The 14757-nt window shown below is 35.9% G+C and overlaps 8 non-coding genes across 8 annotated transcripts; 4 read left to right on the top strand and 4 right to left on the bottom strand.

The window, feature by feature from the left end:
* Positions 1–4072: 4072 nt before the first annotated feature.
* Positions 4073–4146, bottom strand: Trnar-ucu (transfer RNA arginine (anticodon UCU)). Its single transcript has one exon. It is a non-coding gene; the product is annotated as a tRNA-Arg (tRNA).
* A 753-nt stretch (positions 4147–4899) lies between these two features.
* Trnav-aac (transfer RNA valine (anticodon AAC)) lies at positions 4900–4972 on the bottom strand. The gene has a single exon. It is a non-coding gene; the product is annotated as a tRNA-Val (tRNA).
* A 640-nt stretch (positions 4973–5612) lies between these two features.
* Positions 5613–5685, top strand: Trnav-cac (transfer RNA valine (anticodon CAC)). Its single transcript has one exon. It is a non-coding gene; the product is annotated as a tRNA-Val (tRNA).
* A 1402-nt stretch (positions 5686–7087) lies between these two features.
* Trnav-cac (transfer RNA valine (anticodon CAC)) lies at positions 7088–7160 on the top strand. Its single transcript has one exon. It is a non-coding gene; the product is annotated as a tRNA-Val (tRNA).
* Positions 7161–8404: 1244 nt separating this feature from the next.
* On the bottom strand, positions 8405–8513 carry LOC116286257 (U6 spliceosomal RNA). Its single transcript, XR_004195950.2, has one exon. It is a non-coding gene; the product is annotated as a U6 spliceosomal RNA (small nuclear RNA).
* A 1123-nt stretch (positions 8514–9636) lies between these two features.
* LOC116286256 (U6 spliceosomal RNA) lies at positions 9637–9745 on the top strand. The gene has a single exon (XR_004195949.1). It is a non-coding gene; the product is annotated as a U6 spliceosomal RNA (small nuclear RNA).
* Positions 9746–11536: 1791 nt separating this feature from the next.
* Positions 11537–11609, top strand: Trnav-aac (transfer RNA valine (anticodon AAC)). The gene has a single exon. It is a non-coding gene; the product is annotated as a tRNA-Val (tRNA).
* A 655-nt stretch (positions 11610–12264) lies between these two features.
* Positions 12265–12337, bottom strand: Trnav-cac (transfer RNA valine (anticodon CAC)). Its single transcript has one exon. It is a non-coding gene; the product is annotated as a tRNA-Val (tRNA).
* Between the last annotated feature and the right edge of the window lie 2420 nt (positions 12338–14757).

Here is a 14757-nt window from a genome sequence, read left to right as displayed (position 1 = left end):
TGATAATAATAACAAAGAGTATTTTATATTCAATATCGCCAGGCTTCAATAACGCTTTACAATATATTGGTCATGAGAAAAGAAATTAGGATAAAACTGAAAAGTAGGTTTATAATCGAAGCTTAAATCAAATTTATTTGAAATATATTAGTTGAAATTGATCATTAAACTTACATAAAACTACAATAATATACATTTCATTCATTACAATTCATTTCAAAATATTACATTTCATATACTACATATTGCATATAAAATTTCAATATAAACTTTATAATGACAGATCAAAAACAGTCATCAAGGAAATTAAGAATTAGAAATTAAAACATATTTGATAAAATGCAAACAACTATCTTAAAAATACATAAATAAAATAAAAAAATCCCTGCCAATACTCATTTTCATAAAAAGGCATCCTTAAAGAGCATTGTTTTTATATGAATTTTAAAAGAGGAAAGAGAATAACACTGTCTTATTTCTGGAGGTAATGAATTCCTGAGAGTCACTAAATAATACACTTTTGTTTCCCAAGTGAAGTAAAATAACTTGATAATTTAATTGAATTAAATTAATATAATTTTACTTGTCGAAAGGGTTTTCCTTGAGGATTCTTTAGGAATATACAATATTGTATTCTGATGTGTGGAATTTTCAAAGGTATGGTGATATATTAAATAAAGAATTGTGGTCAATCAGATCTAGAATCAAGGCTCAATTCTAGTAGTAGTTTCCTTCTCTTTTTTTTGTTAATTTTTTTTTCTTTTTTTTTCCTTTTTTTTGTGTGTGTGTTTGTACTCCACATCCAAATGTGTAAATCTTTTATTAAGTAAACTCTGTAGATGAGCTCGAATGAGAGCGCTTGGAGTAAACTTGAAAAATTTATATGTTTAAATAAAAAAACAATTCGAAAAATATATAGGCAGACTTGACAATTATAGAATACCCTGCAAATAATATGCAGTTGTCAGAACTCTTTGAAGAAGGACTCATACAACAATAGATTTCATGGTCATTAAGTATGTGCATATTGGATTTGCGGAGTATTGATGGGTTGCAAGCATTCGCAAGGGATTTAAAAGACAAAAGCATGGCGGCCATTGTGGTGCCGTTAACAATGGATGCTAATAAGAAATCTTTTGTTTAATGGCACCAACGCTCCCTCGAGAGGCCGCAATGACGTAACGTGCAATCGAAGAATTGTATTCTATAAGTATACCCATTTAAATAAGGTTATGGAAAGGTATTGATAAAAAGCAACTCTGTAACATTTGGCTTGAGCCATTTTATTTTTGATTTGGTTCTTTGGCACAAAATCATTTTGTCTTTCTAAGAACACTTAATTATTAAAATTATTTTTGCCTTGTTTTGTTTGGTTGTTGATTATCATTGTAAGATTGTACATACAAGATCAAGTAGCCTTTTACACTTTTTGCTGTTCATTATTGGATTGTGTAAATAAATGTCCAAAACGCTGTATTGAATGTGTGTTGTGGTTTATTGTCTGCACCAAAACGCTAATGAAAGTTTGAAAACGTTAATCAACCCACGCAAACATATTCATGATTGTCAAATTCAATGCTAATTTTCTTAATGAAAGTTCCATCGCACTATTGAGACTCCGTTCGCCTTATTGTATGCCTGTTCGCTCTAATGACAATGCTTCTTCACTTCAATGAATATTCATTTGCGGTTAATGAACAGCAAAAGGTATACTTAATAGTGTATATCAATATAATCTTGAAGGTTTGTGTTTATTTTCTTTTTTGAAGAGCTGAGTATGTTAGTCTTTTAACTTTTTTCCTCCATTATGAGCTAGGCGTACGATAAAAGCCACCCTTAACTTGGTTTAAAATTTCAATATACTGGTAAAAGATTCTTATTTTGAGGTCCCCAGATAAGACGGTTCCTAAGAGACGACGAACGAATGCCTGCAAGATTCCAATAGCTTCCTTCCTCTCTGTCCTTTACACAGCCGAGGCCGTTCGAGCTTTTATTCTTTTTGTGCCATAGACATGATATAAAGACCGTCTTGTAACCCTTTAAACAACATCAGTCTCTTTTTCTTGTTTAAAATTTCTTGCATATCATAAAATGGAACTTGTAGTGGACGTTTTGACTGAAGGCATTAAAGTAGGCTTCACACTCGTGTTGTGACGCAGTGACGCACTTTTGTACCATGAATACGAAAAGTACACAACTATCACAAAAAGTGTCCAAAAAACTAGTGATAGAAGGATGCTGGATGGTGTAATTAAACCAGTTCTGCTGAAAATCTTCATTGATTTGTTGTAAGGAGAGTCACCACGTTGAGGCAGTCTCTTGTACATCTTGGATTTCTTGGGCAATAAAACCTTATTCTAAAGGATTTTTGGCTAATGTCTTGCTATATATTTGCGTATTATTTAAAAAACTTTACTACCAATCGAGAAAACTAAAATAAAAAAGCCACATCAATCTTGTTTTTCTTTCGTTTCCTTCGTTTTCATCTCTGATGCATAAACAAGCAGGCGTTAAAACCAAAGCCACAGGAAACCCATATCGGGGAATATTTTCCGAGACGCGAGTCTTCGAGCCCGTGGGGGGGGGGGGGGGGGGGGGGACTCCTGGAAAAAAGTACCAGGGATGCTCATCGGAAATTTTCAAAAAGAAACCCCTAAAAGATGCCGGAAGTCTTTAAAAAAGGGCGTGGCTGAATGATTTTTAACCCCTAAGAGATACCACAACAAATAATATGAAATTTTGTATAAAAAGCGTCTAGGATAAGCCATATCCTTTTCCGACACCATAAGAGATGCCAGAAAATACTGATTCTCAAAAATTCGCATTTAACGCTCTAAAAGTTACCAAATCGCGAATTTTTAGGCTGAGGCAAATAATTGTTTTAGTATAAATATGCAGGTGATTATTTAAAAACAAGAAGAAGAAAAAAAGAAGATTAAAGACACATTTGAAATTAGAAAAAAATTTAATTGAAGTGACAAACGCGGCTTTCAATTACTGGCAACACAGACGAACTACGACTTTGCGATCAAAACTGTTTGTTTGAGCTTATTTGATTGTTTTAAGTCCTTTTTTACCTTTCAACAAAGTTAGTGCAAATTTGTTAGCCTCTTTAGTCCTTTTGGGGACAGCATTCTCTTTCACTATTTCTAATTCCTCTCCGGTAACAGCAACAAAGCGGCTGGCCGCCATTTTGGATTATCGCTGGAGGTGATTATCGTGTGATAGTGTGAGTTTCTCGACCAATCAGCGCGCGAGATTTTCAATAATTACCTGTGTATTTTTACTAAATAGCAATATCTTTGGGGGCCTCTCCAATTTCCCTTCATGCTACTATTTCCCTCATTAAATATACTGTAAATGATAGATACTATAATGGGCACAAATTTGATCTCAAAGCAATATCGATAGGGAAGCATATTATTCTTGGGTTGTTACGTCATAACCGCCATGGTGGTTGACAATAAAAAAGCATCCCTCACCTCCCTCATTAGATTCTCTTGTTAGATCAACTAAGATGGTGTCTGTTTCATTATTTATATCTTATATTTTGAGTCTATTGCATAGATAAAATTTGGAAAAGAGTTGGAAAGCCCAAAGACTTGCCTGCGGAGCCCGCTGCGGAGCAATGAGGATATGCTGGACCTTTCAGATTTGTATACGAATCGACAAAGCATTTTGTACTAGGATTGCTCGCTTCAAACAACAAACACACTTTGTGTACAGACGGACCAGCTGCGGTCTAGCTTAATTAATAAGTCAAGCTTAAAATTTTAATTTTAATTTTAATTTTAATTTTAATTTTAATTTTAATTTTAATTTTAATTTTAATTTTAATTTTAATTTTAATTTTAATTTTAATTTTAATTTTAATTTTAATTTTAATTTTAATTTTAATTTTAATTTTAATTTTAATTTTAATTTTAATTTTAATTTTAATTTTAATTTTAATTTTAATTTTAATTTTAATTTTAATTTTAATTTTAATTTTAATTTTAATTTTAATTTTAATTTAATTTTAATTTTAATTTTAATTTTAATTTTAAATTGTAGTGGAAAAAAAGAAAATATTTACCTCCGGTGGGACTCGAACCCACAACCTTTGAATTAGAAGTCCAACGCGCTAATCCATTGCGCCACGGAGGTTGACATTTTTTGGATTTTTATTTCTGAAAATCGAACTTCGTGTAATGTTGTTAAATGTAGGCGTTGGTTATCTCGTCCCCTGAGCCTGCGTTGCTATTGGTCAGCACCGGGACAGAAACAGGTGGCTATGGGGAAGTATATTCGCACAGGGACTTGGAGACGTCCCCAATAACTGGGGTTCCATGATCCAATGAGCAATGAATTAATGAAGCACTTATATAGAGTGTCTACAAAAAAGTAAGTATAAAAGGAATTGGTCAACATATGAACATTAATTGTCAAAACGTGGTAATATAGTCCAGAAGTTATCTTCAAAATCAAAGAGCTTAAATCTCAAGTTTTCGTAGTGTAGTGGTTATCACGTGCGTGTCACAAATTTGACTAGAGATATCGTTAATACGATATCAAAATACTGAGGAAATAGAAAACGCGCGCGCGTGCTGTGTGCAGATATGAAGAACGCGGAAACAGGCAGAACACGAGAGAAGTGTTAGCTGTGTGTCTCATAAAGCACGCATCCATTTCATTTTATGATATTTTTTAATATTTTAGGAATACAAAAATTATGCTGGGTAGCTAAATTCTTAAGACGGAAAAATTTTGACTTTTTGTTATGGTTTGAAGAAATGCTTGCATTTCAAATTTGGATTTGCTAGAAGTTGCTTTTGGATAGTCATTCCATCATCTCAAAATCACCAAATGGAGTAAAAAGGGTATATTACAAAGTCGATCAGAGAACTGTGAAACAAAAATTGTTTCCGCTGGGGCTCGAACCCAGGACCTTGTGCGTGTTAGGCACACGTGATAACCACTACACTACGGAAACAGATCTCAGTGAATTTTCTACAAGCGAAGATTTTGTTGCGTCCACTCCCGTAAGCGACAATTCTTTGTTTGCACGTTACGTCATCGCGGCCTTGTTGGTACCATTTAACAAAAGATTTCTCATTAGCATCCATTGTTAACGGTACCACAATGGTAGCCATGTTTTTGTCTTTTTACTGTCTTGGGAATGCTTGCAACCCTAGATCGTACGATTTACTAAACTAATTTTCTCCTTTCTTATATTTATACTTTTAGATTCTTTAATCAATGATTTTAATATAGATTTTATTTAGATTTTCATAGATTTTATATTGCGGATCACCGTTTTATGCATGCAGCAGTTCTTATTTTCAGCTGATCGTTGTTTTGTTTTTGTTTTTTTTTTATCAGGATATGAATGTTTTATTATATATGAAGAACCCTTGACAGAAACAGTTGGCTATGTGCAAGTACATATCGTATAGGGCCTCGGAGACTACCCCAATAAATGGGGTGCTAATGACCAATGAATCAATGAAACACCTATATAAAAAAAAGTAAGTAAAGATGGTATTGGTCAACATATTTTTTGTGCATTAATTGTCAAAAAGTAATAATTTAGTCCACAAGTTACCTTTGAAAAGAAAGCATTTGAAAATAAAGTTTCCGTAGTGTAGTGGTTATCACGTGTGCTTCACACGCACAAGGTCCTGGGTTCGAACCCCAGCGGAAACATTTTGCCCAAAAATACCGTTAATACAATATCAAAACACTGAAGAAATAGAAAACGTGCGAGCGTGCTGCGTATCGTATCTTCAGGATCAGTTTTCTGTCAAGGAAGGGGGCTGAGTTCTGTGCACCATACAATACAATACAATACCACACAATACAATGTGTTTTATTTATACCAGAGATTACAATAGAGAAAAATAAAGATATAAGTACATTGTCAAAAGAATGGTGCAAGGGTGGATCCAGGGTTTTTTTGAAGGGGGGGTCTCAGTGGTAAATGTTGTGGACAAAGGAATCCCAGTCGCATTTTTACCACAGGAAGCCCATTTGACCTCAGGAATGACAGGGGGGTCGCGACCCCCCCGACCCTCCCCCTGGATCCGCCCTTGTGGAGGTAGAGGTTACCTAGAATAACTATAAAGCTAAACGAGCTAGGTAACACCAATATCTAGTGAGATTTAGAATACGTTTTATGATACTTATTATCGCTTTTAAGGCTATTCATGGTCTCGCTCCTAGTTACTTATCTGATTTAATTTCTATCAAAAAGCAGTCTGGTTATAATCTTAGGTCCAATAATGAGCTTTTATTAGCACCTCCACCGACTAAACCTCGACCTACTCTTGGTGGTAGGACTTTTTCATACGCTGCGCCAGTAGAATGGAACACTTTACCATCTAGTATTAGGCATAATACATCATTACCTTCTTTTAAAGAACACTTAAAGACATATTTTTATAGAAAAGCCTTTATTTAGTTGTTTTTGCAATTCCCATTGATTAACTTAGCTTTTATGTTTCTAGTTATTGTGTATTGTTTCTGTATTCAGCGCAGATGAACATCTTGTGCTAATCTGCGCTTTATAAATGTAATTTATTATTTATTATTATTTATATCTGAAATTACAAAGAATAATGTGTGGAAAAGAAGACTAAAATATAAAGATTACAATATCGATAGGTATCTACTGTATATATACATTATTATATATATTTATGATTATTAAATTATATTTATACGTACTGTATTACTATTTACACGATCTAAATCCTATGTATGCACACAAAAACACACACACATTAAAGAAAAGAAAATGAACCATGGTGTGCAACATCTTTGTATTCACTCATAAATGTGGTGTCAATGTTAATTCTTTTATTACTGTCCCCTTTTAAAGTCACTGTCTACTATCGTCACATTCAAGACCTTGTGTCTTCGTCGCATCCTTGACTTTCATCGTCAGTAGAAAAAAATTATAAAAACATGTCAATCAATAATGGTGAGTTCTTATATAGCCCATTGCACATTCCACTTTAAATAGTAACTCACTTTTAGTATATTAAACGTTAAAAAGTGGTAATTTAGTCCACAAGTGATCTTCAAAATCAAATATCTTAAATCTCAAGTTTCCGTTGTATAGTGGTTATCACGTGCGTTTCACACGCGCAAAATCCTGGGTTCGAACCCCAGCGGAAACATTTCGCCACGAAATACCGTTAACACGATATCAAAATATACTTCATATGTTTTAAATGCTGTGTGCAGTTTTGAAGAACGCGGGAATTGGCAGAACACGAGAGAAGTGTTAGCGGAGTAGCGCAGTGCTTCTCGACACTTCTCGAATGTTTTTGCAATCCCCAAGTGCTTTATGACTTCACACAGCACAGCAAGCAAATTTTTAATTACATTTATAAAATAAAAATTGCAAGAATGACGAAACTGAAAGTGCGCTTGCTTGCTGTGTGCTCTCATAAAGCACGCTCTCCCAACCATTCAGAACGCGAGATTTAAAACCGTTATTCTGTAATATTCCCTAATAATTTTTTTTCACAAATAAAAAATTATTCTGGGAAGCTAAAATCTTAAAACGGAAAATTTTGATCCTTTCGTTATGGCTTGAAGAAATACGTTTGGAATTTGCGAACCCTTTGTATTGCAAATTTGGTTTTGCTAGGAGTTACATTTGGATTAGTTCCAAAAAATCATCCCAAAATGACCAAACAGGGATATTACAAAGTCATTTAGAGAACCGTGAAACAAAATGTTTCCGCTGGGTTCAGCCAGTTCAAACTTTAAGATTCGTTTCCAGTGCGCATACGATTTTATCCCGAATTTCTCACTTTCTTTTGTTTAATTAACGACAAAAGAAGGTTTAAACAAAAGAAGGTGAGGAATCGTGATAGAATTGCATGCGCACTGGAAACTATTCTTAAAGTATGAACAGGCTTATCAAATATGGCTTAATGCAAGTAAAAACGGAAGAAAAAGATCTGTAAAGATTTAAGTCGCGATTAAACGGGACATCTTTCTCTGCGACTTGTGTCAATGCGTTGCAAGATTGTTTACGCGGTGCAACGGAGACGTAATTGCCAAAAGTAGAAACGAACTATACTTTTGGGAACAATTGCTGCAACTTGTCTAGCAGCTTGTTTTGCTGTAAGTTACACGCTGCATGCAACTCTACCTACGACTTGTGTAGCGACGCCGTTGCGATACGAGTTGCAAAGAAACATTGCTCCGTGTATTCGCGTCTTTAGTCTTTAGACACGCTTAACTACGTGACTGACTTACTATACTTTAAAAACATATGCAAACAGCACATAGTTAATCCTAGTTAGGAGGAGTTAGAGTTAAGTTACGAAGAAAAGGATTTTGTTAATTCTTATTTTGTTTTTAGTCAAAATGAAAAAAGGAAATAAGTCGTTGTGTTAAAAATTGGGCAAAAAATTTGGAACGCTTCACGAATTTGCGTGTCATCCTTGCGCAGGGGCCATGCTAATCTTCTCTGTATCGTTCCAATTTTAGTATATGTGCTGCTGTTAAGCGAGCACAACCTATAACTCATGGCTATTCTATATGTATGAGGAAACAAGCTACCATCCAAGCATGTGGGATTCAAGTAGGATAGAACAATGGCTTTGTTGCGAAGTGCGATCATCCGTGTGAGTGTAAAAATAATGGGTTTGTTACGCATGCGTAGTGAACGTATAACTTCATACAACGGTCGTTGATAACGGTATGCCTGACCTCATGTTGATGGATGATTTGTGCTTCAACGACAATGCGTGATGAAATTCACTTCTCACAAGACAATTTTCCAAAATGTTTGCCACAAATATGAGAATGTGTCTCGTGTGAATCAACTAAAAGTTGGAAGTTGAGAAGTTGACAATTTCAAATAAATTTTATTTTCTCATAGTTAACCCTAGTTAGGAGGAATTAGAATTACGAAGGAAAGGATTTCGTTAATGTAGACGTGAGGTCGTGTTGAAGTTTCCCTTGGCCGCCATCTTGAAAGGTACGCAAAAGTACTGGGACCTTATTTCCATAGATCCTTTGCCAAAATGTAGGTCGCAAGCTCAAATGAGACAAAATTGGACTGATTTAAAAACAAATACTATGCCGCACTAGAAAGAGCACCTTTACTTTAGTAATTCTACTGAGATCAATTATCTCCGGTGTTTTACAAACATTTGTATCATTGGAGGTATGTCGTATACCCCGACTCATACAAACGTCTATAAAGTCGTGAACTGAATTTTCAACTTAAGTTTTCTCGGCCATATATAACACCCCAGATATTGAATCTTTGTAGAATGGCTCAAGTAAAAATGCTCTTTCTTGTGCTGGCATAGGTGTTAAAATTTTAACTTATTTGAATTCGTGGCCATAATTTTGGATAAAGGTCAATTGTAGAAAAGCGAAGTTCACCATGCCTTGAAATTGGCGGTCAAGAACAACTCCTGTATCAAAGTGGGGTCAGACAAACCGTTATCAAAGACCGTTGTCTGACTTTATACGTTCATTGCGCATGCGTAACAAACCCATTATTCCTACACTCACACGGATGATCACACTTCACAACAAAGCCATTGTTTTATCCTACTCGAATCCCACACGCTTGGATGGTAGCTTGTTTCCTCATACAAATAGAATAACCATAAGTTATAGGTTGTGCTCGCTTAACAGCAGCACATATACTAAAATTGGAACGATACAGAGAAGATTAGCATGGCCCCTGCGCAAGGATGACACGCAAATTCGTGAAGCGTTCCAAATTTTTGCCCAATTTTTACCACAACAGCTTATTTTCTTTTCTCATTTTGACTAAAAAACAAAATAAGAATGAACAAAATCCTTTTCTTCCTAACTTGAATCTACTCCTCCTAACTAAGATTAACTATTTGATATAAAATTTAATTGAAACTCTCAATTTCTCAACTTCCAACTGTTAGTTGATTAACATAAGTCACAGTCTCATACATTCACAAAGCCTTTTCCTTTATTTTTGGAAAAATATATTCACAATTATGGTTTAAGAGTAGGGACCAAATATAGAAATTCCCGTCTGTTAACATTGGCTATCAGACACTACGTGCTATTTGCATATGTTATTATAAGTAGTGAATCAGTCACCTGCTTAAGCGTGTCTAAAGACTAAAGAAGCGAATACACCTAGCATTTTTTTGTGCAACTTGAATCGCTACGACATTGAATTACTAAACCTAAATAGCAATTTGAAATAATATTACGAGACAAGTTGCAGCAATTGCTCTCAAAAGTATAATTAATTTCTACATTAGGCGACGATTGCGTCTCCGTTCCACCGTGTAAGCGATCTTGCAACGCGTTGCGGCACAAATTGCAGAGAAAGTTGTCCTGTGTTGTCCGGATCTTTTCTTCCCTTTTTACTTGTATTAAGGCATATTTGATTGAAGGGACAAGTTTTTAATTGACAAGTTTTTAATTCCTCGTGTAAATGAGAAAAAGTAAGAAGTCTCCTTGTCTAGTTGGAAAAAATCCGTCAAGACAATTATCTTGCAGAAATATGTAGGCAAAGGGCTGTGCCGACATTGAAGGGTCATCAAAGAGCCGTGTTACCAAAAGGAGCCGTGGGATGGCAAAGAGCCGCAAGTCGGCAAGAAGACGTCTGTCGGTAAGGAGACTCGTGAAAACGGTAAGGAGCCGTGTGTCGGTAGGAAGACGTCTGTCGGCAAGAAGACGTCGTCGGTAAGGAGCTGTGTGACAACGGTAAGGAGCCGTGTGTCGGTAAGGAGCCGTGTGTCAAGAAATGGCCTAGATGAAAATTACACAAAGTAATTCTAGATCGAGTTACAATTTAGTAGTTGGCTTTTGCAGAGGAAGGAAAACCGGGGAAGCCGCGGAGAAAAACCTTTGAAGCACAGGAGAGAACAAACAAACAACTCTCCTCACATACGATGAGTCCGAGAATGGAACCCGGGTCGCATTGGTGAGAGGCGAGCATCCCTTGTCAGTCACTTGGCTCCTTATGACTTCAGTCTGGTTCTTTCTCTCAATGATTAAGAATTCGATGATTTACGCCATTCACTAACGGACAACCAAAAATTCATTCGGCATTCAAAAGATAAATCAGTACTAAAAGGGTAAATTTTTCACCGTGAAAAGAGGAAAAAACTTACTGACGTATCGGACGCTAGTCCTTTGTCGGATTAAGATAAATCCCTTCGTTATATATGTAAATTTACGCGCTCATGCAATAAAAGAACGACACTTATGATAAGTGCTATATAATGTTTTATAAACGAGCAGGAGTGTTTTATCGGCCGGTTCAAAACCACGAGGCGCCTATTTCGTCCCCTAAAACAGTCCCAACACTGCAACGTCAACTCGACCCATTTTTCCATTCAAACTCGATATGCTCTCGCTCGTAAAATGTTCGTTGGTGAATCGGATTTCGAGACGAGCAATTGCAGTTACGACATCATTCGGTGGGAGACAATGGAACCATCGAAATAAAAAAATAAATGAATGAAAGAAAGGAAGAAAGAGAGGCGGGAGAGATTCGACTGCACATATATTTCATACTATGTCTGTTTCCGTAGTGTAGTGGTTATCAATTGTGCCTAACACGCACAAGGTCCTGGGTTCGAGCCCCAGCGGAAACATCTTTTGTTTCATGGCTCTCTAATTGACTTCGTAATATCCCTGTTTGACTCCGTTTGGTTATTTTGGGATGATTTTTTGGAACTAATCCAAATGTAACTCCTAGAAAAACCAAATTTTCAATGCAAAGGTATCGTGAATTACAATGAAGTATTTTTTCTAACCATAACGAAAAAAGCAAAATTTTCCGTTTTAAGATTTTAGCTTCCCAGAATAATCTTTCGAGAAGAACTGCGCTACTCAGCTAACACTTCACTTGTGTTCTGCCAATTCCCGCGTTCTTCATAACTGCACACGGCATTTGAAACATATGAAGTATTTTGATATTGTATGAAAGGTATTTCTGGGCAAAATGTTTTCCCGTCCAAGTCTCACACAGCCATCTTGAAAAGATTGAAACGAGAGAGACTGTGGAAGAGTATTTTGGTTCCCAAAACACTCAGGGTCCAAGTTTTCGGGACCCATAAGTCCTTTCTGGCCTTGTACAGTCTCTAAGCGTGGAGACGGAACGGACGAACGGGAGACTGTGGAAGAGTCTACAGAACTCCCCCATGACTTGACAGAAAACTGACCCTGAAGATACGATACGCAGCACGCTCGCACGTTGTCTATTTCTTCAGTGTTTTGATATTGTTATAACGGTATTTTTGGGCAAAATGTTTCCTCTGGGGCTCGAACCCAGGACCTTGTGCGTGTGAAGCACACGTGATAACCACTACACTACGGAAACTTCATTTTCAAAACGCTTTCATTTCAAAGGTAACTTGTGGACTAAATTATTACTTTTTGACAATTAATGCACAAAAAAATATGTTGACCAATACCATCTCACTTATTTTGGTAGATATTGTATATAGGTGTTTCATTGATTCATTGGTCATTAGCACTCCATTTATTGGGGTAGTCTACAAGTCCCTGTGCGATATGTACTTGCACATAGCCACCTGTTTCTGTCATGGGTTTATATATAATAACACCTTTACTTATCCTGTTAAGAAAAAACGATCAACTCGACATCGGAACAGCTGGCATAAACCGGTGATCAGTAATATAAAATATACGAAAAACTAAATAAAATCTACATTAAAATTTGCAATTAAGTATAACTTTATTCGCACCCATTATTGCATTTTTTTGTTCTAATTTACATTATTTTATGTTTAAACAGATTGAGGGGTACCAATTTCAAAAAAAAACTAGAAAGCTAAAAATGCTTGGAAGTTGATTTACATATTGTTGATTGGATAGCAATTACATTTCAGGGTCTGGATTTCTGCTATTTACAGTTATAATAGCACAGAGTAACACATAGGTAAAAAAAAATAAAAAATAAAATAAAATAAATAAATAAATAAATAAACGAACAAGAAAAGCAAATGATTGAAAAATTGACACAGAATAACAAAAAAACTATACAAATACACATCAGGGCCGTAGCCACCGGCAAGGTTGGTCCGGTTTCAACTCAAAGTAAGAACACTCTGGACGCCTTCACACCTGTTACATGTGAGGAACTTTCCTCATTGATAAAGAGTATATCTACCAAGTCATGCAGACTAGACCCACTCCCATCAAATATACTTAAAGAATGTTTCCTGCTTGTACTTCCAGTTATAACAGAGATTGTGAATGCGTCAATAGAAAGTGCTACAGTACCAGATTGCCTGAAGTGTGCGTCTCTTCAGCCTCGTCTCAAAAAACCATCTTTGGACCCACGCGAGTATAATAACTTTCGCCCAGTTTCTAACCTCAAACTTGTCAGTAAAGCAATTGAAAAGGTGGTTGCAATTCAAACTAATCGACATGTATTGGACAATGACTTGGATGATCTTTATCAATCTGCCTATTAAGCACACCACAGTACAGAGACAGCATTGATTAAAGTGCATAATGATATCCTTAAAGCTCTTGATAGTCAGAAATGTGTTATTCTTCTGCTATTAGATCTGTCAGCTGCATTCGACACCGTAGATCACCACATCTTGCTGGAACGTCTAAAAACAAGGTTTGGCATCGCTGGAAAAGCGCTCAACTGCATGGTTTAAATCTTACCTCTCTGATAGAACATTGACAATCAACGTCCCCAATGGTGAATCAACAGTACGACCTCTTCCCTTTGGGGTCCCACAAGGGAGTGTACTTGGACCTGTACTATTTTTTATGTACATTTCGCCTCTAGGAGACCTCTTTAGGCGTCATGATTTGGAGTATCATCTCTATGCTGATGACAGTCAACTGTACATCACCTTTAAAGTCAACTGTGCAGAAGAAATGAATGTGGCAAGATCTAGGATAGAGACGTGTGTACGTGATGTCGATGCATGGATGACTTGGAACAACCTCAAGTTTAATACAGACAAAACAGAATTGTTACTATTGAATGCACGCCATCGTCCTCAACCACCTCTGAAATCGCTGTCAGTATGTGGTGATGTAATAAACACAGCAGCTGAAGTTCGTAACATTGGAGCACTGATGGATTCAACTTTGTGTATGGACCAACATGTCACGAACATTTGCAAAACATGCTTCTATCACTTAAGGAACATTAGTAGAATAAGAAAATATCTTACTCGCAAGTCTGCAGAAACATTAGTCCATGCACTTATTACATCTAGGTTAGATTTTTTGCAATTCTCTCTTATTTGGACTACCAGACTATGCTATCGAACGTTTACAGAAGGTTCAGAATTCAGCTGCTCGTATAGGAACCCTTACTCGCAAGTATGAACATATAAGACCTATCTTATGCGATTTACATTGGCTACCAGTCGAACAGAGGATTAAATATAAGATATTACTATTAACATATAAAGCCCTTAATGGACAGGCTCCAGGATATATATCTGATCTAGTTAATATCTATAAACCTAGACGTACTCTTAGATCGTCATCAAGTAATAATTTAGTCATGTTTAGTTATAATTTACGATCTTATGGATATAGAGCATTTTATTATGCTGCCCCTTATTTATGGAATTATTTGCCTCATGATATCAAGACTGCTGGCTCAGTTTCCAGTTTTAAGTCCTTAATTAAGACTTACCTTTTTAAGGAAGCATTTGCTTAAGTATAATTATATTTCTTAAATTGATAGAGAGACAATTTCTTAAATGACTCATCAACAGAATTCCAGATTTCAGGTCCTTG

This window comes from Actinia tenebrosa, unplaced genomic scaffold, assembly GCF_029948245.1.
Source record: "Actinia tenebrosa isolate PJP-AT-01 unplaced genomic scaffold, QUT_ActTen_1.0 utg344__unscaffolded, whole genome shotgun sequence".
Classification (NCBI taxonomy): domain Eukaryota; kingdom Metazoa; phylum Cnidaria; class Anthozoa; order Actiniaria; family Actiniidae; genus Actinia; species Actinia tenebrosa.
Note: the sequence above shows the minus strand (reverse complement) of the source record. Positions and strands in the feature narration are given on the sequence as shown.